This window comes from Triturus cristatus, chromosome 1_2 (assembly GCF_964204655.1).
Source record: "Triturus cristatus chromosome 1_2, aTriCri1.1, whole genome shotgun sequence".
Classification (NCBI taxonomy): Eukaryota; Metazoa; Chordata; class Amphibia; order Caudata; family Salamandridae; genus Triturus; species Triturus cristatus.
In genome coordinates this window covers 322,972,643-323,000,006 of record NC_140580.1, presented here as the reverse complement: position 1 = coordinate 323,000,006, position 27,364 = coordinate 322,972,643, and positions in this window count along the sequence as shown.

The following is a 27,364-nucleotide window of genomic DNA, read 5'->3' as shown; positions in this document are numbered from 1 at the left end:
GGGATGAGGCATTGGTGCATTTTTTGGCATATCGACATACAGACGTGAAGGCCTGAGTTAGGATCAGCGGTGGGGGTGAGGTTTCTAATGATATTAAAGTAAGTAGAGGGGTTAGGCAAGGGTGTGTCTTAGCCCCTCTTCTTTTTATTATTTAAATCAATAATTTGCACAGATCATTGATTACACTCACCAATGATGTTCCCAGAGTAAATGGCAAAATACTTCCAGTGTTATTATATGCCGATGACGCGGTTTTAATGGGCTGCACACCTAATGCACTACGCGCTTTAGTACAGGAATTTGTTGATTTTATGGCCAGCTTAGACTTGTGCACTAATTTTAAGAAATCCTTTATAATGTCTTGTGGGCAGAGAAAACACTCATTCAATTTCATATCCGTGGGTGACCAAAAATTTAAATGCACTAGCACTTTTCCATATTTTGCGTTTGTCTTTGCTGAGAACAACTCCTGGCCTGAAGACATGGTGTTTTGTAAGAACAAGTCCTCAATGGCCACCAATTCTATGCTTAGCCTCCCTCATCCAAAAAGAACAGGGGCTATTTTAGCGATTAACATTTGTTTTAAATCCCAGTGTATACCCACAGCTACCTATGGCGCAGAGGTTTGGGGCATCGTTAAAAGTCATAGCATCCAGCGAGAGGAAAATAGATTCAGTCGGAAACTATTGGGTGAACCGATGTCCACCTCTCAGCATGTTTGGCACAGCAAATTGAAATTAAGTTACATTTAGGACTTCATAAGGGCCCGCCCTGCTTTATTCTGGCTCGCCATATGGAAAAATCCATCAGCGTACCTCACAAGAGAGATAATAGGTGACTGCATTAGCTGGGAGAAAGGGATGGATATTCCATGGCTTGCCGGGGTGAATCAGAGCCTAAGTAGTGTTAATTATGGCAGGCTCTTTTCAAGTCCTAACACAACTGAGACTGTACATAAAAAAAGCTCTTAGAACGGCACTATATACACTTTACAGCACAGAAAGACTGGAGAGGGAATCCAAGAAATCAACTGTTGTGAATTGTTTACCCATTGATCACACCGCATACTGCTTGCCTAGTCACCTAACTCTGCCCATATGCCACTGGGAGAGGTGACCTCTCTTACGCCTAAGGCCTGGCACTGTAAAATTATTGCTCTGTTTCCCTCTAGGGTACAAGGAAAATCTTGATTCTTTGTCTTGCCCATGCAATGAACAGAGTGGCCAAACAATTTTACATTTCTTATTTTTCTGCAAGTTTTATACAAAGTATGCTCAATGGCTTTCAATACCGTTTTTAAAAACAACCTCACCCATCCATTTAGTAGATGCGCTCAGGAGTACACTTAAAGTGGAAGATGATGAGTTAGTCTTCCGCGTTGGCACTTTTCTGAGAATCGCTGTATGGGCTCGTAAAACAATGTACAATCCATGAAGCATGTCTTAAATACACAGGCTTTTTTTAGTAACCTGCTGCACATGCTTTTTAAATATTATGCATTTATGACCATGTCATTGAAATTGTTTTACTGTGAATATGAATTTGTGTTTTTAATTTTTTGTATGTGTTGTGCTTTTATGGATATGGTCCTATCCGAATAAAGTTTTTTGAACTGAATTGAATAATTGACGAAATTAGTCATGAGCGTCATACCAGCTTAGATGAAATGTGGCGGTTCAGGCAAGACACTTTAGATTCATTCCCCAGTTTCCAACACACTTGCCAAACTCTGGGCGGGTGCTAAATGTCTTATGTGTTATGAGGCCATTTGAGAATAGTTAGAGCATGTCAAATGTGAACCTAAATAGAACGTCCCCGTAATCTTTGTTTTTTCCAATGAATATATATCAATAGCATCAAAGCCAAGGATTTTCAACATTGCTGGCTCTCCAATGACAGTATTGGGGAGCATGCTGCTCTCCCATTGGCCATGAATGCACCAATTAAATCACTGGATAATTTAAACAGTGTGCCTGGGTGTCAAATGTTTTTACCGCACTGAAGAAAGCATAACGCTGAAACGCATCTGCGAATAATTTTGACACCCACCGAGCTGTAGTTGTTGTGTAACACACTGGTTCCATCCCCGTTTTTTGGTGCACCCGCCGCGAGTTCGGAAACAGGCTTTTGATGGAAAGTTGGAGGGTATATAAATAGCCTCACTGAACCGTCGCCGACACAACTTCATTGACCAAGAAGGTCGTGAATTATTCAAATTCAGGGTTGCTCAGCCATTTGACGGACACCCGCGGTATGCTGTGTATTAAAACCGGCAGCAGGTGAAGGACGTTTGTGGAACATTGAACTGTTGAAATGGCAGCTTGGAGTAACATCGAGTTTTGGCTGAACTAATTGGGGGTGCCTAACATCTATGGGCATCTAATAGTAGTATTCATTAAGCATCAAAGCCAAGGATTTTCAAAATTGCCGGCTCTCCAATGACAGTACTGGGGAAGTATGCTGCCCTCCCATTGGCCATGAATGCATCAATTAAATCAGTGGATAATTTAAACAGTGTGCCTGTGTGTCAAATGTTTTTACCGCACTGAAGAAAGGATAACGCTGAAACGCGTCTGCGAAGAATTTTGACACGTCCTGTGAGGGCACACACAGAGCTGTAGTTGTTGTGTAACACACGGGTACCATCCCCGTTTTTTGGCGCACCCGCCGTGAGTTCGGAAACAGGCTTTTGATGGAAAGATGGAGCGCATATAAATAGCCTGACTGAACCGCCGCCGACACAACTCCGTCGACCAAGAAGGTCGTGAATTATTCAAATTCAGGGTTGCTCAGCCATTTGACGGACACTTGCGGTATGCTGTGTATTAAAGCCAGCGGCAGGCAAAGGACATTTGTGGCACATTGAACTGTTGAAATGGCAGCTTGGAGTAACATCGAGTTTTGGCTGGACTAATTGGGGGTGCCTAACATTTATGTGTATCTATTAATAGTATTTATTAAGCATCAAAGCCAAGGATTTTCAAAATTGCTGCCTCTCCAATGACATTACTGGGGAGTATGCTGCCCTCCCATTGGCCATGAATGCACCAATTAAATCACTGGATAATTTAAACAGTGTGCCTGTGTGTCAATTGTTTTTACCGCACTGAAGAAAGCATAACGCTGAAACGCGTCTGCGAAGAATTTTGACACGTCCTGGGAGTGCACCCACCGAGCTGTAGTTGTTGTGTAACACACTGGTTTTTTGGTGCACCCACCGCAAGTTCGGAAACAGGCTTTTGATGGAAAGTTGGAGCATATATATATATATATATATATATATATATATATATATATATATATATATATCCAACGAGAAGAGTTACCCAGAAGAGCCGCACAAGTAAGCATATAGCTCCGCATTATGTGATGAAAAGCTGCAGGCATGCAAGGTGAGTTCAAACATCTTTATTCTCAGCCATACGCGTTTCAGGATAATGATCCCTTCTTCAGTGGCTAACTTGCTGCTTGGAACGAACAGAAGTATCGGCATCATTTTGATTTATTAAGGATCCTGCCCCAGTGGGCGTGGCTAAACAAATAGCCTTCTGGATCCTGTAGTGCTAAATATTAAACTCCAGTGAGTCCGCTTCTTCCAGCCCAGTAGTGAAAAATAAAAAAACCCTAGTGGGGAGACGCTTGCCTCACATCAAAGCTTGCTCCAAAGTTTGTGCTTTACATCCCTGGTACTTACTCCCGTTTTACTTGGAGGCACTTGTAGGTGTCCCCACGGGCCCGCTCCTACGGTGGCAGCTCTTTTGCAGCCGGGTCAGCCGCATATTTATCCAACGAGAATATGCTATATGCTTATTTGTGCGGCTCTTCTTGGTAACTCTTCTCGTTGGATAAATATGCGGCTGACCCGGCTGCAAAAGAGCTGCCACCGCAGGAGCGGGCCCGTGGAGACACCTACAAGTGCCTCCAAGTAAAACGGGAGTAAGTACCAGGGATGTAAAGCACAAACTTTGCAGCAAGCTTTGATGTGAGGCAAGCATCTCCCCACTAGGGTTTTTTTATTTTTCACTACTGGGCTGGAAGAAGCGGACTCACTGGAGTTTAATATTTAGCACTACGTCAAGCGGGGGCCGAGAAAAAAGGGGGGTCCCAAAACGCGTTTTCCCCATGCATTTTTCCATAGGGACTTTAGTCGCAGCTACAGCCCGAACGGCTGAACAGAATTACGTGAAATTTGGCAGAGAGGTAGCCATAAGGTCCGTTTGGTGCCTTTTGCAGGTTTGGTGTAAATCTGTTCTGTATTTTCTGAGAAAACAGCATTTAAATCAATATATATATCTATACGCGCGCAGCGTGCGCGCAGGGTGCGCGCACTCGGCCGTCCGCGAGCGCACTTCTGATTGGTTGTTACATCTTAGTAAACATTCGAATCGGTCGAAACCAGGAAGTGTCGGCCGCCATTTTGTCTCTCGCACTGAGAGGGGGGTGAAACACAAAGGAGAAAAACATGTAAAGGGGGCACGCTGAACAGTTCCTGACCCCCTAGCAGGGGTCAAGGGGTCCCAGGAGGTCCCCCAAGGGCAATTAAAAAAATTTAAAAACTTTCGGTAAATCGCCGAGTGCGCGAAGCGTGCGCGCACTATAGAAATGAAAATAATTCCACGAGGTTCGCGCAGCGTGCGCGCACGGCATAAATGCTTTAAAATAAAATCGCAATGTCAATCCCCCTGTGTGCGCACGCTGTGCGCAGCGCATCGTGCGTGCATAGCCTATTTTATCGGAACAGTTTATGCCAAAACTCTTAACAACAAAGCGTATCATGTGTCCTCCTTGTGCGGATGGTGCGCGAAGCGCACCGTGCGTACATGGCCCATTAAGCGTAACGTGGGCGCGCGGTGCGCGTAGCGCACTGCGTGCCCACCGTGCATGCACGGTGCGCAAAGTGCACCGTGCGTGCACGGCACTAACTGCGTAAAGTGGGCGCGAGGTGCGCAAAGCGCACCGCGTGCTCACTGTGCGCGCACGGAACGAACTGCGTGAAGTGGGCGCGCGGTGCGCAAAGCGCACCGCATGCCCACCGTGCGCGAAGCGCATCGTGCGCGCATGGCACGAACGGCGTAAAGTAACTTAGCATTTAAAAAAACGTACAAATTCACTGAAAAAACCATAGGTTTCACACACGTTATAGTTAGGAATTAGCATTTAAAAAACCTTGCAAATTCACTTAAAAAACCATAGGTTTCACACAGCTGGGCATTTTCCTCATGAAAAACCAATGAAATTCCCCCGTTATAGTTAGTGCAGGCAACTATAACTCACGCGACCGTAATCCGCTGCTGATGACGTCAGATATTACATCATTGATGACATATGTGTCTTTCTGAAAAAAAAAATATATATATATGTATAGCTAAAAAAAAAAGGAAGAAGACATGGGTATATAAATGTGTAAATACAGTGATGTAATATCTGACGTCATCCGCAGCGGATTACGGTCGCGTGAGTTATAGTTACCTGCACTAACTATAACGGGGGAATTTCATTGGTTTTTCATGTGGAAAATGCCCAGCTAACTATAACATGTGTGAAACCTATGGTTTTTTAAGTGAATATATATATATATATATATAATATATATATATATATATATATATATATATATATATATATATATATATTCATTCACTGAAAAAACCATAGGTTTCAGGGACGTTATAGTTAGTTGGACATTTGACTCATATAAAACCAGAGAAATTTGCCTGTTATAGTTAGTTGACCTAACTAGAACTCGCGCGCCTGCAATGCACTGCTGATGACGTCACATATTACATCACTCATGACATGGTCAGTGACATCACTCATGACATCTCAAATGACATCACTGATGACATCATTCAGTGAATGTGTGTTTCTGTAAATATTGTTCATATATATCTATGCCAAGGTCTATTCAAGAATAAGTCGAGGTAAAAGTGCCTGAATTCATTATTTAGTAGATGCATGACTGACTCTATAAGTCACTGATTGAATGTATGTTACTGAATGCATGGATTAGTGACTAGACTGTGTGAATGTCTCTCTTAGTCTCTCACTTGGTGTGTAAGCAGGTGCATAGCTTGGTGAGTAGCTACATCAGTATGTATATGTTTTTCATTGATTGTATGAGTATCTGTATGGGGGTCTGACTGTCTATCAGGGTGTGTGGGTGACTCTGTGCATACATGCCTGAATGGCCGAGTCACTGGTTCTATAGATTCAAAAGTGCATCTCAGAAGGGCTGTATAGATAGCTGACTGTGTGAACAGGTGTGTTCATTAGTGAATTGATGTCTCAGTTGTATATATGTGAGTAACTATATATGTTTTTACACACTCTATGTGAGTGTTGGGGTGTATAATTGACTACGTGAAAGACAGTGATTGCAAGAGTGTCTACATACACGAATGTGCACATGTATTAGTGATTGTATAAGAGAGTAAGTATGTGATAGTATCTATATAAATAAGGAATGTGATGTGTGTATAAATAAGGCAGGTGTGTATATATCTGCATAGGTGAGTACATGGGTGTATGATTGATTTTTGGCATGACTGAATAGATGTGTGAGTAACTATGGATAAGTAGCACTGTGTAAATGTATATATACGTGTATGAGTGGATATTATACTGATGTAATGATGAGTGACACCATGTATGAGTGACTGTATCAGTGTATATCTGCCTCACAATATATAGATAGGAATCAGTGGATGGATATCTAGTATCTGGTATTGGTGTGTCTATGCTTTTCAAAACGGTAGTCTGTATTTTAGGGGAAACACCCACTACAACGACGGTCTTTTCACGCGCTGCCATCGCAACGCGACTTTAACATCGCAGGAGGCTTTACATCGCATGCTTTTAGAACGCATGCTACAACTGCGCAATGGCGTTTACATCGCTAGCAATGACAACGTGTGTGCAAGATGATGGATTATGACAGATGCAAGATGACGCATCGAGGATTTTGATGGGTGGCTGGCACTATAGTGGATGGATGGATGAAGGATGGATGGATGGATGGAAGGATGAAAGGGTGGATGGATGGATGAAAGATGGATGTTTGGATTGAAGGATGAAAGAGTGGATGGATGAAGGATGGATGTATGGATGGAAGGATGAAAGGGTGGATGGATGAAGGATGGATGTATGGATGAAAGGGTGGATGGATGAAGGATGGATGGAGGATGTATGTATGTATGGATAGAAGGATGAAAGGGTGGATGGATGAAGGAAGGATGGATGAATGGATGTGTGAAAGGGTGGATGGATGAATGATGGATGGATGAAAGGGTGGATGGATGAAGGATGGATGTATGGATGGAAGGATGAAAGGGTGGATGGATGAAGGACGGATATATGGATGGATATAAGGTTGCATGTATGAATGATGGATGTATGGATGTGTGAAAAGGTGGGTGAATGAATGATGGATGTATGGATGAAAGGGTGGATGAGTGGCTTGACTGTAGGTTTGCTAGTACGTTATATCACACATTCCATGCTCTTCCTCAGTCTTCAGGGTAGATAGAACGCAAGCTGCTCTTCGGCAAGCAACCTCTGGAACAAGCACCTGAAAGGAACCCTCTATGCTGGGCAGCAGGCTCCCTCTTCTCTTTGTGGGCCCAGGAAGCAGTGTATGTAGTTCTCAGAGAGGGGGTGATGGGTGGCAGATGTCAGCAGTTACAGTCCTTGCTCCCGGGGGTGGCACTAGGTATAAAGTTATGTGCAACTCAAGCAGTCCGGTCGAATGCAGCCAGGGCAATAGATTTATACGTTCACAGAGGTGGATACGTTGCAGCGACAGAATCGCTAAGGCTCACAGACACAAACACAAAACAATGTGGACAGCGCTATCATTGTCTCCAGACAACAATATGTTTGGCCAAACACTCATAGGGAATGAAAGATTAAATAAAGCATGTGAAATGTAAGCAGAAACAACATAGTGAACTTAACGCTTTTACAGTCATTATGCAGAAATCAACGAGTATTTTTGGCTGAAAACTACAGGGCCCAGAAAGGACCCATTTCAATGTCTACTGCTTATATGCTTACAAAACGTAAGCAGTATGGTTTAAAAAGGCCACATTCATGAACATAAAGCCGCCGTATACATATTGTTTTCCAATCCACCCATCAACCAGGTATTGCAGTACCTCCAGGTTTGGCGCACTTCCCCACCAGTGGAAAACAGCGCTTCACTGGCAAACTCGGTAAAGTGACGCTAATGTTTTTGGGGTTTGAATAAAAACAATCTGGCTACTTTAAGAACAATCCGTCTTGTTTTTTTTATTGATTTTTCATATTACGAACCTTTTATTTCCGAGGCTGCACTTTGGAATAGAAAAATGTAAAAACGCATTTCCAGCAAAAAGTTTCATTTTTGCATCGATTTCAAGGGCGAAGAAATGAACAGCAGGAAGAAAGAGGATGAGAACCATTTCTTGAGTCATGCTTTTCGGTAAGTGAGGAGGAGTTAGACAGACAGAGAGGGAATACGAGTAAGAAAGAGGGTGGGTGACGGGGCAGCTGCCAGCGGCTGAGCAGAATCGGACACCTTCCTTGTCTCCTCTGGGCAGGAAGCAAGAGAAGGAGACCTTTTCCTTTCCTGCTCCCTGCCCGTCCCCGAACAGCCACTAATGCCGAGCCTTCTCTAAAGCCGTGGATATTTCTTACGTCCCAGGACGCATGTTCAAAATAAAAAAGCTGGGGAACGGAAGCTATAGAATGAAAGAAGTAGGGGCACGCCGTGCCCTGCCGATGCCGCCCACTTCGACCACTGCATATGCGCGGGGGAAACATAATCTCGCGGTGTGGGAGGGACAGAGGGGGGGGGAACAGCTGCCCACACAAAAACCCCTGGTTTCCCTGCAGCCTCGTAAAGAGGCAAAAGAGAGAAAAATACGCGTTGTAATGGTAATGCGATGTCTTTGTATACGTAGTAATGCTTTGTTCCATAGGGGGAAACACATTGGAGTTGAAACGGCAAGCGGAGAAAAAACACGCAACGTAATAGTAATTACGATGTAGAAACGACGTGGTAAAAACACGCGTTGTAACAGTTTGCGATGTCGGATCATACATCCGTATTTTAGAGAGCATCTATCAAAGGTTATATTACAGTGTGAAGAGGTGTGTCAGACTATCACATGGATGATGTCATCAATGATGTCATTTGAGATGTCATCAGTGATGTCATGAGTGATGTCACTGACCATGTCATGAGTGATGTAATATGTGACATCATCAGTAGTGCATTGCAGGCGTGCGAGTTATAGTCAGCTCAACTAACTATAACAGGCGAATTTCTCTGGTTTTATATGAGTCAAATGTCCAACTAACTATAACGTCCCTGAAACCTATGGTTTTTTCAGTGAATTTCTAAGGTTTTTTAAATTCTAATTCCTAACTATAACGTCTGTAAAACCTATGGATTTTCCAGTGAATTTCGAAGGTTTTTTAAATGTTAATTTCATATTTTAATATTTATAAAACCTATATTTTTTCAAATTGTTTTTTAATAATGTGCAACTCTATCATCATTTTTTTTAAACTTTACAAATTATGTAACCTTTCATATCTTCCCCACAAAATATGTATATCATTTTTTTTTGGGAGAAAACTACAGTCCCGTACCGGTAGTCTACCAAGCTCGATCAACACGCGAATCCTATCCACCACATTTAAATGATGCGCATTTCGTATCCGACGGGTTTGTGGCACGCGTCCTGCGTTACGTCATGTACGCATAGGGTCGCGCCCGCTGCGTGTTGCTTATGCGACGAGTGCACGCTGCCGCACCCTGTGTTATGTCATAGACGTACGATGTCACGCTGCATACGCCATTCCCTCATTTTTGTTTGTATCAAAACTATATCTAAAAAACTTTAAAGTGTATATGAGAGCAAGCGATAATTAAAAATACTTTAGACGGTTATATATTTCTAACTCTAATAGACTTATATTATAATAAATATATTTTCTCAAAATCACATCGGGTGCGGTCTCATTGCGCACTGGCTGTGCGATTGCCATGTCACCATAAAAAAAAGCATTTAATTAGTTTATAACATTTCCCATTGTAACAGTTCGAAAACGCCACCCATTTTAGTCAATATCTGTACTGCATTTCATGAGACACACCTCTTCTGCTTAGAGAGCTTTGTTCAAAACTTATACCAATATACACATATCTTACACTACACACAACATGCAACCATCATTTTCATCAATATTCATGCTCTGTAAAGTAGCCTTCCACCTATGATACCCATACATCTAAAAGTTACATTACCAATATTTTCCCCAATACCACAGGTAACATGGTTGCATACGCTGTCCACAACACAACGTAATATAGTACGACCCAGAGACAGTATCATGCATAGATAATGAACACACAGACACAGATAGATAGTGGAAGTGGATACGGGCACGTACGCTCGACTCCTTTTAATTACCATGGTGACATATCCAGTGACGTCTGTGCTGGATGTGTGTGCGGTAAGTCTAAACCAGTCTTCAGACAATGGTTGCTGCTAGCATCAACTACGACAGTAATCATTGGATCACACACAGAGATTCAATATTAAAAGAATCAATAATTTATGCTGCAGTAAGGTAGGGACAGTAGATGTGAAATAATACAGAAATAATTCCATCGTAAAAGAACAACAACTTGTGGTATAATGACACACAATCAATAGATCTGAAATAATACACAAAAAGATGATATCATAAACGCTCCATTAGTTCTAGTGCACTCACATAACCACATCAAAAGCATTCAGCATGTGCACAGCCACCAATAATGTGTGCTGTAGACAGGCCTTACTAGGAGCAATATCTGTTGCAATCAACACTGCATCATCTGCAATACTGACTCAATCTGAATTATGAACACTGCTGTCTGCAGTGTAGGCCATAGAGAGCAGTCACAAAGGACCCACAGATACATAACGTGACTTCACCTAACCAGTTTGTCGTCAGCGAAGCAACAAAAAAGAGTGTGTAAAGCCTACAATGATACATATGCATGGTGCAGACAGTACACACTGGAGCAATGTCTTTTCCTACAGGACTGCATCATCTACAATACCGACTCATTGTCAAAAGTGGACCCAGAAGTCTGCAGTATAGGCCAGAGAGAGCGTTCAGCAAGGGCCCACAGCCACGTGGCATTGACTTGACCTCTACAGTTTGCAATACACGAAGCAAAACAAACGTGTACAGAGCCTAAAATGATGCGTATGAGTGCTGCTGACAGAGCACACTGGAGCAATGTCTTTTCCTACAGAACTACCTAATCTACAATAGCGATTCCATCTGAATTGTGAACACTGCTGTTTGCAGTGTAGGCCAGAAAGAGCAGTCAGCAAGAGCCCACAGCCACCTGGCATTCACTTGAGCTCTACAGTTTGCAATGCACAAAGAAACAAACGTGTGTAGAGCCTGCAATGATGCGTATGAGTAGTGCAAACAGAGCACACTGGAGCAATGTCTTTTCCTACAGAACTGCATCATCTACAATACCGACTCAATGTCAAATGTGAACACTGAAGTCTGCAGTATAGGCCAGAGAGAGTGTTCAGCAAGGGCCCACAGTCACGTAGCATTGACTTGAGCTCTACAGTTTGCAATACAAGAAGCAAAGAAAAAGTGTGCGGAGCCTGCAATGATGCGTATGAGTGGTGCAGACAGAGCACACTAGAGCAATCTCTTCTCTTACAGGACTGCATCCTCTACAATTGCAACTTGATCTGAATTGTGAACACTACTGTCTGCATTGTTAATTAAAAGCAGTACTCACACACACAACCATCAATACTTTTTCTCACTCCCTCTTTACAAAATAAAACAACATAAATTACAGAGAACTCTACAATGAATACATCAAAACAATTCGAATTGGGATTTCATCTCTCCACAGTCTACACTATTTACTGTTCCTTTGGACTTCCAAGATAAATTTGGTCATTTCACTAAACCTATAACTGATATAAAAAAACTTCTTGAAGCAAGTATACTAAAACAATATTGTGTATGTTTCAATAGACGTTCTAATTAATTAACTACTGGATTCTGTAATTAAACAATCACCACACAATCTAAATAGTGAACCCTGCCACTGCAGTCTACACCAAATCCGGTGGTCATTCAAAACTCACAGCCACATACTGTTGGATTAGGAAGCACGGAGTTGGTTGCACCTGATCAGAGGGGGTACACAAAAATCATCACAGACTTTAACTTATGACATCCTCAATCATAGAATCAAGACCCCATTTCACTGCTTGCACCTGCTGTACCACAGTATACTCCACCGACTACTGTCAACCAATCCCAATAATCATGTGCAGCAGTTAGCTATGGAATCACGGACTGTGATGCACCTCAACACACAAACTTCTGAAAAAAGCAAGCAGCAGGTAATATCGGACATCATCCATTGTGGGATCAAGACACCGTTCCACAGTTGGGACCTAAAGTTGGATGTGCCTGATCGAAGAGAGTACCTTCATCTCCACTCTCAAATGCAGTTCTAATATCGTCCATTGTGGAGTCAACACACCGTTCTACTTTTGGAACCTAGAGTTGGTTGCAGCTGGTAGATGGGAATACCTCCATCTCCACTCTCAGATACAGTGCTAACATCATCCATTGTGGGATCAACACACCATTCCACTGTTGGGACCTAGAGTTGCTTGCACCTCATCGGAGGGGGTACACAATAATCATCACAAACTGTAACTTCTAACATCCTCAATCATATAATTAAGACCCCATTTCACTGTTTGGACCTGCTCTACCGCGATGTATTCCAGCAATACCAGTCAACTAAGCCCAATAACCATGTGCAGAACTTAACCACAGAAGCACAGAATCTGATGCACCTCAACAGACGGAGTTCTGTGAAAAACCAGCAACAGGTAATATCGGACATCATCCATTGTGTGATCAAGACACCATTCCACTGTTGGTACCTAGAGTTGGTTGCTCCTCATCAGAAGCTATACACAAAAATCATCACACACTTTAACTTCTGACATGCTCAATCATAGAATTAAGACCTCGTTTCACTGTTGGAACATTCTGTACCGCTGTGTACTTCAGCAACTGGAATAAACCATGCCTAACAATCATGTGCAGCAGTTAACTACAGAATCACAAAGTCTAATCCACATCAACGGAAGGAGTTCTACAAAAATTAAGCAGAATGTAATATCGGACATCTTCCATTGCGGAATCAAGACAACGTTCCACTGTTGCAACCTAGAGTTCGTTCTACCTGGTCAAAGGGAGTACCTTCATCTCCACTCTCAGATGTAGTTCTAACATCATCCATTATGGCATCAAGACACCGTTCCCCTGTTGGGACCCAGAGTTGGTTGCAGCTGGTCAAAGGGAGTACCTTCATCTCCACTCGCAGATGCAGTTCTAACATCATCCGTTGTGGGATCAAGACACTGTTCCACTGTTTGGACCTAGTGTTGGTTGCACCTGATCGGAGGGGGTACACCAAAATCATCACAGACTTTAACTTCTGACATCCTCAATCATAGAATCAAGACCCCGTTTCATTGTTCGGACCTGCTGTACCACGCTATAGTCCAGCAACTACAGTCAACAAAGCCCAATAATCCTGTACAGCAGTTAGCTACGGAAGCACAGAGTGTGATGCACCTCAACGGAGGGAGCTCTGTGAAAAGCAAGCAGCAGGTATTATCGGACATCATCCATTATGGTATCAAGACACCGTTCCACTGTTGGGACCCAGAGTCGGTTGCAGCTGGTCGAAGGGAGTACCTTCATCTCCACTCTCAGATACAGTTCTAACATCGTCCACTATGGTATCAAAACACCGTTCCACTGTCGGTACCTGTCGGACTACTGTGCTACTATTATACAGAGCACTCCACGCTCCTGGGCCTCAGGCTGGGCTCTGTGTGCCTGTGTCGCGGTAGTCAGCGTTAATCTCAAGAGCTTTCCGAGCTCACAGACCTCGGCCCAGGACCTGCCGCCAGCACGTGGTCGGCTCTCTTTCACATACAGCGGTGTCAAAAGGTGAACTGTGGGGCATATATGCGTCACAGTGGCCATGACGGTTTCTGAGTACCAGAAGGCTGAGAGCATCATTCACGCACCCACCTTCGCTCACAGCGTCAGCCTCGTGGCGGTGTAAGCTGCGCAGACCTGGCAGACACGTTCGCAAATCCAGAAGAGAACCACACTCAAAGAAACGTGCCTTTTATTCATACCCCTACGCTAGCCTTGCGTACGGCGAGCCAGAACACTTCCCTAAACATTTGGGGGGAGGAGGCATGTACGCGCTACCATTCCGTAATCTTCCCTACTGACTGTACTATCATGGTTGCGTCCACTGTCCACTTCACTCAATAAACCATCAGTGTATGTTGACATGTACATGTCTGTACTCTGCAAACTCAAGTCTGTCCGGCACATCCCCTCAAGACTTTGCATTGTATACTTTTATAATCGAGAATTACTTGCCACCTTCGCACATACTTTGCTCTCATCTCTCCCCGCATTCTGCATAGTGAGGCCGAGGTGCCATACCATGTTTAGTTTATATACATGGCTAGCCACGGTTCCCACAGTATGTAGTGTCATTGAGTCTGCTACGTGCACATATTGTTTGTCATGTTGAATGTCATTATATAAGGTAGCACGTTTATTCATGAGCAGTGGCTTATTCCATTTACATATCGCTGTCTTAAAGAGCATACAAAAGTTTTTCTCACAGGTGAATAGTGCGACCACAATGGCAGTCATTCATTATTATCCAAGAATGTCCAACTACACGGCGCTTCTAAGCTTACAGCCACCGATCTTGCGTCCTTTCTTAAAAGGACGCCAACTCCCACAATCACACTAACATTCACACAGCTTTCTAACGACAGTTATCTGCTTCTCAATAACATACACTCCTACGGAATATGAGCTAGCATACCGCATGTCCTTACTGTTTCAAACACAGTAACTTCCTGTGGCAATATCTATTCCCGCCCGCGCAATCTAACTCCCAAACTTCAACTTGGCCTTCAATTCCTAGTTTGAAAATACATTTCAAGAAACAAACCAAACTAAAAGCACCTTTGTTCAGAACAGAAGTCCCCCTCACTTCTGCAAAAGAAATTTATCGACTGCAGATACCACAAACTTCAAATAAAATACACTCCCTTTTAAATACGAACCGCCAATGACACTTTGTGAATTGTTACATAATTTTCAACACATGTCACACAATGTCTGGCACACTTTTTTAACACGGTCTCCTACAGCCTTCTAACACGCTTTCAAACTGTTCTTCTTTTAATACCAGACTACATTCAGACATTCTTTCGATCATCTCTGGAATAACAGGAACAGTGCCCATAATTCTCACCCTCTTTGCGGCCATCCTACTACTAATTCTACTTCTAGAAATGGCCACGCTCTCTATGGTAACAACTATGTCCGACAGAATACGCCTCTACGCAAAGCTACATCAATACTGTAAAAAAACAGAAAAACCTTTCGGCTGCCTGCCTCTACCTATTATCGGAGCTAGTTACAACATAACATTTATCTACACTTATGCAATATGCGTACAGCCATCGTTTGCTTGCAAAACTTTCCCATTCGACTGGCGAATGGATGTATGCCTTACCAACATATCAACAATCGCTCCAGATATCCAGCAGGTAATGGAGTATCTTGAAAACCATGAACGTGATTGTTCTGGCAGCAGAGCAATGGTGAATGCAATGCAAAAAGAAATCGCAGCGCAATGGGATTTCTGCGCAGCCGCGAAAGATCTCCTGCAACATGCAACCTTTCACAACTTCGCAGATTGCCTGCCCATTCAAATTACCGCTCCAACATTCAAGGAACATTACTGTCCCTTCGAGGATATTGTACTGCTCGATTTTCCCGGCCTTCTTGTGTTGTAGAGCGATTAATATGACTTCAGTCTCTTTCCATCCAAGTCTAAGGATTAGAGTAGTGAATAGAGCCTATTTACTAGACACTTTGACACGATCCTGTGCTCCTCCCCATAGATCAGGGCTTACATACATAGCCTAGGGGATAGATTCGTTAGTATTAAGGATAACCTGCCCTATAGTGAGGGTATTTCATGGAGTCGTGCTGAATTCAGGCCTGGTAGGCCTCAGACAGGAGAGACTCCATCTTTCTTTCTGCCCCGGCAGCTTGGGACATTTCTAGGTGAAGGGTGATATTTTAGTTATGAGGTGTTATTCGCTCGGAGAGAACCGGTTCAGGCCGGCCCTTATCGAAGGAGTGTATTTTTCCCCTGCCGAAGACACTACATCAGGCCGGCCGGCTGGGAACGTGTCCTTGGCATGGGGAGGTACAGGAATTTGGTGGGCGGCAGGTTTCAAGCTGGAATTTTCCATGAGAGAATGCACCTCTATATTAGTGAAAGTCTGAGTTAGATATTGGCACTTGCTTCTAGTCCATAGGCGGCACCTGGCCGTTAGCAGAAAAGCTACTACTTATTTCAGGGAAGACAGATGATGAACTTGAATCTAAAGAGGAGAGAGTAGCCGATGAGGAAGAGGTTCCAGTGACTCGGAGAGGGAGAAGGGAGTAGATCCGCGACTGCGGAGGTGTGACTTCCAGGCGAAGCCGAGGCACAGACGAGAAGGGAACCTAGATGACCATTGAGCACAGGCTACATACGACTAAGGTGATGTCGACCCCTTTTTATTGAAGTGTATAACTTAACCTTTTACTTTCCTTGCAGGTTGTATATATGATGTATTCTGTGAGTGTGCATGTAGCAATTAAATAAAGTATTTAGCTTGTTGTGAGTCAGCATGTGTTGTGTATCCTTGTATAGGAGGATAGCCTATTCTTCTAGTCAGATTCAACTTGACATGAACAGATGTTAATCCTGATCAGGTAAGTGGTAACTGAATGAGGGAGAAAAGAGCCCCTCGAACTAAAGAACAGGTTGTGCTCAACTAATAGTCTTTGTGTGATCTGATACATAGTAACCCCGATTCCCCTATCGTGTACTACGGTGATAATAGGATGAGCTCGTGCTAAGGCTGCCGTCTGGGTAGGAAGTACTGGGTCTGTTCGAGACCGCGAGGCTAAGGCTGCCGTCTGGGTAGGAAGTTCTGGGTCTGTCTGAGACCGCGAGACTGTGGCTGCCGTCTGGGTAGGAAGTTCTGGGTCTGTCTGAGACCGCGAGACTGTGGCTGCCGTCTGGGTAGGAAGTTCTGGGTCTGTCTGAGACCGCGAGGCTGTGAGGTCTGAGACTGCGAGACTGTGGCTGCCGTCTGGGTAGGAAGTTCTGGGTCTGTCTGAGACCGCGAGACTGTGGCTGCCGTCTGGGTAGGAAGTTCTGGGTCTGTCTGAGACCGCGAGACTGTGGCTGCCGTCTGGGTAGTGTGGTAAATAAAATTCTTTACCGGGACTTAATTTGATACGGAAACATAATAAATATAGCTCAGTAAAATGAGAGGCAGAATCCGTGGTATCAGAGGTTCGGAATGGGCTTTATTCCAATGAACGATTATAATCGGTTGCTCCAAGTTCCATCACCACGGAGGTTCAGGAAGTGAAGTACATACTTTATTGACAAGAAATGACTTTTATAGTACATACATTACAATGAAGCGAATACAGTAGGCGTAACAATTGATAAGGAAAATGACGATTCATATGCGTAACCGAAAATGGGTGTAATAAGGAGTAAAAAGGAACATAATTGGTTATGATGTCATATATAGGTGGATCTATAAGATAATACTTGGCATAGATGCGCGCGCAGCAGCATGACGTGTGATTGACGTGCAACTAGGGGGTGAAGGGGACTTGACATTTAGCTCTACATGTGGAGACGAAAAGTCTGGGGGGTCAAGTCAACCTAATCCCAAATCATATCTAACATCCTATGTTTAAAGAACTGTGTTATCCACAAAAGAAGGACTCTCGGACAGAATCTATTCTATACTGACTGTGCGTGCGTGTACAAGCGTCTAAGTGTCTACACTAAATGCGAGGGGGTAAGAATATTCCATGGTAACAGGACTATGAATTACTTGCATAAGACAGAGAAGCCGAGCCATTGCTCGGTAGCTGGAAGAATGTTTATTTAAACTACTAGACAGGAATGCATCGGCTGAGGGGTGAAGCAGATAACTCGAAGGTGAAATACAGTTCTTGGCAGAGAATAGGCTGATGTCAGGCTTCGTGAGCCGCGCAGAGAATGAGACAAAGTTCATGGTCACAGATGCAGGCTCAGACTGGAGCTTTCAGAGGCAGAAGGCAAGAAGAGTTCGATGACAGAATCAGGGCCTACTTGCCTGGACTGTAAAATGGCATAGGTGAACCATATAAAGCCGGTGGCTTTTCATACTTAGGAATGGAATATCCGGCCTATTCATGGCGGATCTGACAGAGGACATGTTGACGGTGGACGCACATGTGTTTGCGTCTTCATAACTGGAACTGGAGGGAACATACATGTACTTGTAACATGCACATAGAACCGTTGGGGTCCAAGATAGGGGACATAACTGACCAGAAAAATCCATATTTCCACATTCCCTCCTTGTCCCCTACTTGCCCGTCAAGAGATATCAATCTTCATCAATCCATTGATCTGTTCATATAACATCATTTGTTCTTCTTTCTTCTTCCGTGACGAATGAGATCTTGGTGGTGGAATACACGATGTGGCACACAGACCACAGATCGCTGGTCCACATTGTAGACATAGACAGCAACTGAATAGTATGAGAAGGCCAATACCTAGGAATGATAGAACTCTCCATCCCCAGGCTGATATCACACTCCAAAACCAACCGGACCAAGTCCAAGTGCCTGGGTTCTGGTGTATCTGGCTTACAATCTCATGAAGGCGAGTTATAGCTTTATATACAGATGGCGAATTTTCTGGTATGAATACGCAGCAGCTTGATCCGATGACCCTACAAGCTCCGCCCCTATCAGCCAGGATGACGTCAAGGACAAGACGATTTTAAAGCACAACAATCCGCATAGCAGACTGCTCTTCTGTTAAATTGCCTAAAGCGGAAATAGTTTCATTCACTACTGCTTCAAGGGTTCTAGTTAATCTACGTATCAGCTTACTATTAGTAACAGTACCTATATAGGGAAAGATGCCTTTATTGAAATCTGTGTATTTTTCCCATGCTGTTTCAGTGTAATCGACAATTGGGAGATCTCTCCGCTCTCTGTTGTGTACTAAATGAATATTTCTATAATAATCAGGAGGAGCTAGGAAAACAGGTGGCAAAAGGAATGCAATGTAGCAGGTACCATCCCAATCTAGGGGTAGACGCATATATGCAGTCTTACCACATATAAAGTAGGAATGGCGATAAGCTCTAAATGAAGATTTGCCTTGATCACTGAATTCTACTGTAGTGGTGCATTTACTATGGCCCATATGTATGGAACCAACTTTTCTTACACACAATTCACCTTTCGCTGGGAATACTGACATGGTTGGTAAAACTAGTTCAACTTCGGATTCGACATTTAGAACCATGAGATTAGGAGTAAAGTTACCTAATCCATATACTTCATTTTCTAGATCAGTTCCTGTTCCTTTGGGGCGACCCTCCTTGTCAGGGTAACAGATTTTGAATAAAACTAGGTTCAGATTTCCCCATACCCACTGGTCTTGGTAAACGGCTGTATCTGAGTCTATGGAATTAATTAAACTAAACCATGCTCCACAGGAGCCATTATGTGTAAACGGATGTGGAAAGAAAGGCAGGACTCCTTCATAATTCTGATAGGGAGGGAGCCGGCCACACACCCAACAATTAGTTGCATTACTAGTCTGATGGGAATGATGTAACATACTAATGAAAGTGTTATTGCGCAGCGCAAGTCTATAAGACAATTCATGTGGCGGTAGGTCACTAAAAGAATGTTCAGCAGTAACATTGTAAACATGTCTAGAAATAGGATAATATATGTGCAACAATATACTTGCAGTAATTATTAAAAGACTTGAGAAAAACAAAATTAATAATGTCACTATGCAGTGACTACGCAGTGATTTACAGTACGCCTGTCGTTTCAACATTTTCCGGGTGTTTTCTCTATTCAGGTCCAAGGGATACATGTCAGAGACAATTCAACCGCTTCACCTTGGAGAGGACTTAAACAATCAAATTGCTCGACTGATTGGGCCTAAGCTTTAGTTTATAGTGTTCAGAGTCACTTTTTTCCACAAAAGGAAGTTTTGAGTCAATGGGTGAAGACACACAAGGTGAGGTATTCACATCTGATTTTAGTCCATGAAATTTCTTGATATGACTTGAATGAATCCATCCCTTTCTGCCTTCGATCTTCACGGCTGTCCTTGTGGTCAGCAGGACCAACTTGGGTGTCTTCCACCTGGGCTCCAGCTGAGTCTTTCGGTCGAAATTCCTCACAAGGACGAGGTCCCCCGGAATTACGTCATGGGGTTTCACCTCAGTGTTGTCGGGAAAGGCTGCAGCTACCTGTGAACGACAAGATTGTAGTGCAGACATCAAGGAAGCCAAGTAATCTGTCAGCATATTACAGTCAATATCAGTTATTTTGCGTGGTATAGGCGTCCCCCACATATTTGGTGGTCTGCCGAAGATCACCTCATACGGGGATAGCCCTGTTCGAGAGTGTGCTACCATTCTTGTGAAAAAGAGTGCAACTGGTAGTGCTACTACCCAGTCGACACCTTTCTCCCTGCATATTTTGGACAATCTAATTTTCAGGGTCTGATTATGTCTTTCTACGAGACCTGCGGCTTCGGGGTGTCGGACACAGTGGAATTTCCACTGATAACCTAACAAAAGTGAAACATGTTTCATTAATTCGGATGAGAACGGCTGGCCGTTATCTGAGTGAACAACACGTGGTAAACCGTAGCGTGGGAAGAATTCTCGAACTAACTGTTTGGCAGTAGTCGGGGCAGTGTAATCTGAAACCGGGTATGCCTCCGTCCAACGGGAAAGAGCACAGACAACTACGAGAACATATTTGAATCCTCGACATCGTTCCATCTGGATATAATCCATCTGGAGGACTTCAAAAGGGTGATTAGGAGGATGAACTCCACCTTGTTCTACGGGAACGCTTTTTCCTGGGTTGAACTGGCAACAGATCATACAGGTACGGACCTTTTGTTTGGCTGCTGCTCGTAAATGTTTATTGAACCAAATGTGTTGAATGCTGTCTAGCATAGCTTTTTCTCCTAGATGTGCTGGACTATGTATAGTGTTAACTATAACTTGGACCATTGAATCAGGAAGGAACCACACAGACTTTTCCTTCATCATCCATCCTTGGTCCGTTTGGATCCCTCCTAATTCAGTCCATTTCTTTATTTCGTCTGGCGTAGCATGTGTCTGTATGTCAATTACGTCAAAAGTAGGATCTTTAACTGTCATACAATGTGTCGGCATCGGGACTATTGTCTTTGTCATGTCGGATGTTTGGGTTTGAGCAGTCTGTTTAGCTGTTCTGTCGGCTAGATCATTGCCTTGAGAAATGATATCAGTAACCTTCGTATGAGCCTTACATTTCATAATTGATATTGCAGTAGGTAGATGTATTGCATCTAATAAGGCATGAATGAGGGGTCCGTGCTGAATGTGGGCACCGTGGGAAGTTAAATAACCTCTCTCTCGCCACAGCACGCCGAAGTCATGTACAACTCCGAATGCATAACGTGAATCAGTGTATATGTTGACTTTTTTACTTGTGGCTTGAATACAGGCTTGTGTCAAAGCAATAAGCTCTGCGGCTTGAGCTGACAAAGTATTTATACGATTAGTTTCAATGACTTCAGTATCTGTTGTGACTGCGTAAGCAGCCACCAACTCTCCTGTATTTGTTCTCATACATGAACCATCTACATATAATGTCAGGTCCGGATCTGACAATGGGACATCGGTTAAGTCTTGTCTAGGTTTCGTCATGATTGTAATAACATCAATACAGTCATGGGCTAGTGGGTCTGTTCCGGTTACTGGCAAAAGTGTGGCAGGATTCAATGTGTTACAGCGTCTGATTTCTATGTGTGGTTGAAACAATGTAAGTTCGTACCCTGTAAGTCGCGCTATAGTCAAGTGTTGTGTTTGCGTTCTATTTACAAGAACCTCTACTGCATGTGGTACTTGAACTGTCAATGGATGTCCTAACACTATGGCATCGCTTTGTCTGATTGCTAAAGCTGTCGCTGCTACTGATTTTAGGCATGCAGGCAAAGCCTGAGCTACGGGATCTAATGTACTAGAAAAATAAGCACATGGTTTGTGTGCTCCTGCTTGTTCCTGTGTGAGTACTGACAAGGCAGTACCTTCGCGTTCTGTAACAAAGAGTGTAAAATGCTTTCTGTAACATGGCGTTGCTAAAACAGGTGCTTGACATAAAGCTTTCTTTAGGCTTTCAAAAGCTTATGTATGTTCCTGAGTCCAAGGGAGAACAGTCGATGTGGCTGCCTCCTGTGTTGTCAACTGAATGAGTGGTTTTGCTAGAAATGCATATTGAGGGATCCACTGTCTACAGTATGAAGTGAGGCCTATGAAAGCCCGTACTTCCTTTTGTGTCTTAGGTATTGGCATGTTAGCTATTAACTGAATGCGGTCGGGTGTAAGCTGCCTTCCCTCCTTGGACAGCGAGTGTCCAAGATAAATAACTCGCTGGACACAGAATTGCAGCTTAGAAGGGGACACCTTGTGCCCCTTTTCGGCTAGAAATTGTAAAACTGTCAGTGATGCTTTTTCACATTCCGGTTCACTTCTCGCGGTGATCAACAGATCATCGACGTATTGAAGTAAGGCAGTGTTAACCGGCATGTGGATACTGTCAAGTTCTCGTTTCAGTGCTTGGCTATAGATGCTGGGGCTTTCTGTAAATCCTTGAGGTGCGCGTGAGAATTTAAAGCTACGTCCATTTAAACTAAATCCGAACAAATATTGGCTTTCCGGATCTATTGGGACGCTGAAAAAGGCATTCTTGAGATCGATTACAGTAAAGAATGTCGCTTCGGAATCAATAGCTGTCAGTAATGACGAGATATCTGGGACCACAGGAAATTGTGGCACAATGCATTTGTTTAATTCGCGCAGATCAATAACCAATCGATATACTGGCGGGGCCTTTGGATCTGTTCGTTTAAGAATCGGAATTATTGGTGAATTACATATGTTGGAGTCGGTTTCTACAACTACTCCTTGGGCAATGAGCTCGTCAATGATCTGTAGTAAAGCCACTACAGCATCTGGTGGTAACTTGTATTGTCGCATTCGTGGTAGCACCACTCCTGCCTTTAATGTGACTCGATATGGTGTAATATTCATGCATCCAACATCAGTAGGGCCTTGTGCCCATAGATGTGTAGGTAAAGTCTGCAGTCGGGGATCCATGTCTCTAGACACATAATGACCTTTAAAATCACGTAAAAACAATCTTACTCCTTCCGGAGAACAACATATTATAGCTCCTAGAGCTTTCAATGTTTTTATTCCTAACAGATTTTCTGGACATGATTTAGTAAGCAATAAATCGGTAGTTCGGGTCAAAGGTCCTATCGTAAGTGGAAGAGGTTGTGACACTTCATTAACAATAGGTTTTCCTGAAAAACCAAGGGAAATATTCTGTGAGCCTGAGAGGGGTGCCCCTGGAACTTCACTACGTTTTATGGTCGTTCGACTTGCCCCTGTATCGAGTAAAAATTTTCTGTCTTGGCCTAACAATTCACTATGTACATAAGGTCCTTCTTGATCTACAGGGATCTCGATAAGGGGTAAGTCAACTTCCCTCTCTAGGCTGGTTCATGAGTATCGTTGATAATCAGGATAGTCATACTGTGCGGTCTGGTACAGTTGTCGTGTCGTGGTTTGTGTGGCAGCAACGGGCAGCGCTGGTGCAGCTGGCACAAACTGTATAGACTGTTGTGAAGCTGGCATGGACTGTGCATGCTGCGGAGCTCCTTGTTCATTCTGGTCCTGTCTAGGTGGCCGTGGTCTTTCTTGTGTCTTACCTATGGTGATATTATGTTTCAAAACTGGACAATCGTGTACGTAATGACCTGGCTTTTTACAATAATTGCATGTCCCTTTTACAGGTCCTGCTGAATCACCGGAATGTGTCATACCCTTTTTATGTCCTTCAGCTGGAACTGTCTGAGAAACTAGCATTTTCATTTTCGTGTCTTTCATGCGTCTGTGCTCATGTTCTTGTTCCTCTCTAATTCTATTGTGATGGTACTGTAACATTTGTAACATTTGTGATGGTGTGTTACCTTGCCAGGTACTCTCGAATTTTAATACTCTATTCTTTACTTGGGGCAGGGCATTTTCTACTAATTTTGTTACAAACAGATGTGGGTATGATTCGCTACTTGCTTTTATGCCACTATTTATACCAAAACATTTTTCAAATCGGGCATAGTAATCACTAGTGTCTTCATCTTGCTTCTGTTTACAGGCTGAAATTGTACCCCAATCTTCCTTTTTCGTAGTTAATAAACGTGGCAGTACCTGTACTAATAAACCTGGTAGTGCTTTAGTTTTATCCCCGAGTCCTGCTCCTGCAGTTCGGGCCTTTTCTTCTGCTTCTAATACTGACCATTCTATCTTTTGGTCTCCTACCTCCCACTCTTTTTCCCTGAGTTTCTCATAAATGCCAGCAGGCATTAATACCTTTAATATTGTCATAATGTCGGGATAGGTATACTCTCCCATGAGTAACATGTCTTTAATTTCTCGGTGAAAACCCGCTGGGTCTTTGTCATGACTGGGTACCACTTTCTTCATTTCTAACAATTCTATTTTTGATATGGGCGTATATACAAATACGCGCTTAAACTCGTTGTCCTCGCCCTTTATTGGGTGCACTTCTCGTAAGGGATTCTGTCTATCCATGTAATACGTGGTTCTTTCCTTGATGGGCAGTGAGACATGTTCTGGGCATATAAAAAGAATGTACTGCTTTCTTGATTCTAGTATTTCTTTAATTAGCTTAGTACCTGAACCTCTCCATCTATTCGTGAGTAATTCGGTCAATATATCAGATAAGGGACCAGGATCTGAATGTTGGCTTTTATATAGTATAAGAAGTTGTTGAATCATATAAATCCCAGCTAAACGCTGTTCATCTGGGGTGAGATTCAAAAATGCGCGTGCTACTGTATCATCACTATATTTTCCGGGACTGTCCACCCAATGGACAGCTGCCCTAGCTAAATCTTGTTCATCCATAGAATCGAGGAAATGATAACCCCTTCGTTCTCGGAGTAGTTTGTCGGCGGCTTGGAACGAATGCTCGTTAGACCTGATGTTAATTATAGGTATTTGGAAATCCCTGTTATTATCTGAACATATCGGACGTATCGGGTCAATAGGACGTCTAGTACTATTACAAGATCTTCTTCTACCTACATAGGCTATAGTTTCTGACTGTCCTGTGGGCAGTCCTGATCCTTCTTCTTCGTTTTGTTCGAACTGGTCTACCGCTAATCTTTCTTCGTGTAGGCGTTCTATTTCTTTACGGATCTTTCGGCACATGGCTATTATACAATTTTGTTTATCATGTCTACCTTCTGATATATTCTGGCTCCATCGGGTAAGAATTTGCATTGCTTCCGGGTCTACCCCCGGTCGGTCTTCATTTCTGATCACACAATTTATGAGGAAACGTAACAGTTCCCCCTGTATCTCCACTTTCTGGTATTCCATAGCTCTGTTAATACATTCTGGATCTCGCCCTGTTTGGACAAAATGGTATATTTTATCTAGATGCGCAGTCATTCCTGGTAATTTCCCTAAATACACTGCGGCTCGTCTGATACGCAATGATGCTAGGGTCATTTCGTCCTCTTTTCCGGGCACAGGGTCATATCTGCAATCTATAAGAAGTTCCTTAAGCGTACGGGCATTAATGAGTTTGGGTGTACGTGAATGTCCTGACTCTTGAAAAGTAAGTTTATTTATTCTGGGTGGCGTAGAAAAAATGTTACTAGCACCTCCCGTAGCCCCATCTGGGGTGTCGGGTGTGAAAGGATTCGTTGAACGTGACACAGCAACTATAGGTGTGGACACAGCTATAGAAGCAGCTGTAGGAACAGATGTAGAAACAGATGTGTTTGTCGGAACTCGTTGCTGTAGAGATACGGGTACCGGATCTTGGCGTTGAACCTCCCTGACAGGCGGTCTATGTGGGGCGGAATTAGCATACTCGGGAGCTGCGTCATCTAAATATGAGGAAAGAAAAACATCTTCTGCGGTTCTAGGATGCCCCTTAGGATGTACCTTTATCGGGAACAATGGGGTTGGCAAGTCTTTCGGTATTTCTGGAGTAGCCTTAGGTAATCCTTCGGCCAGAAGGGGATACATACCATTCATAAGGGCATTTCTTTGTCTGTCTACTTGTTCTGATTTCACTCGGATACCTTCCTCAATTAATAGATTTTCTTGGACTTCATTAGAATTCTCTTTACTCTTCTCTTCCTTTTTACGTGCTTTTTCTGTTCGTCTATGTGATTCTTTACGCCATAATTCAATGGCGTCTTTCTGTGATTGTCTAGCTTTCTTTTTCCATAACTCTTCCTCGACTTTCATGATGCACTCTGCATCCCAGGTTCCCGCTGTGGGCCACCTCTGACTTTCTGGTAATTCCTTGGTGTAGTCTACCCATAAATCAAGAAATAATATAGCGTCTAAGCCATGTTTATGATACATGAAGTACCCTGGAGTGTCCCTAGGAGGAATAGGGACGGCTTCTTCGAGTACCCCTTTTCTTGTAGTGATCTGTCTTAGTTTCGAAAAGAGCGGCATATTGAGAACTGATCTGATACTTGATTTTGAACACACTTAGTACAAAAGCACAATAATGAACAACCATTCATACCACAATATGCAGGACGTTTAACACATTAAACATTAAACATTTTTTTTTTTTAACCTTTAAAATAACCGACAATGATGATCGTCTGCATAACTAATCACCAAGCATAATTCTTTGACAATAACTAGATACTTCGGAATACTTGATATACTGCTAAACAGTACATATACACTGCTAAAACAGTGCAGACCGGATTTGTGTACCCAAACCCGTCTTGACCGGCACAACCTATGTGCACGTCAGAAATGCCTCCCCAGTAATGGTACTCACCGGGTAGCTTCGGAAACGGAAGGCCTCGGAAACTGGACTTGGACCGGACTGGACTCGACTCGACTCGTCGGAAACTGGACTCGACTTGGGACTTCGGAAACTGGTGGGCCTCTGTATACCTCGGATCTTGCTCTCTCAGCTAGGCTCTGGTCGGGATACTTCGCACTTCTCACCGCCTCGTCTGGGTGTTGAT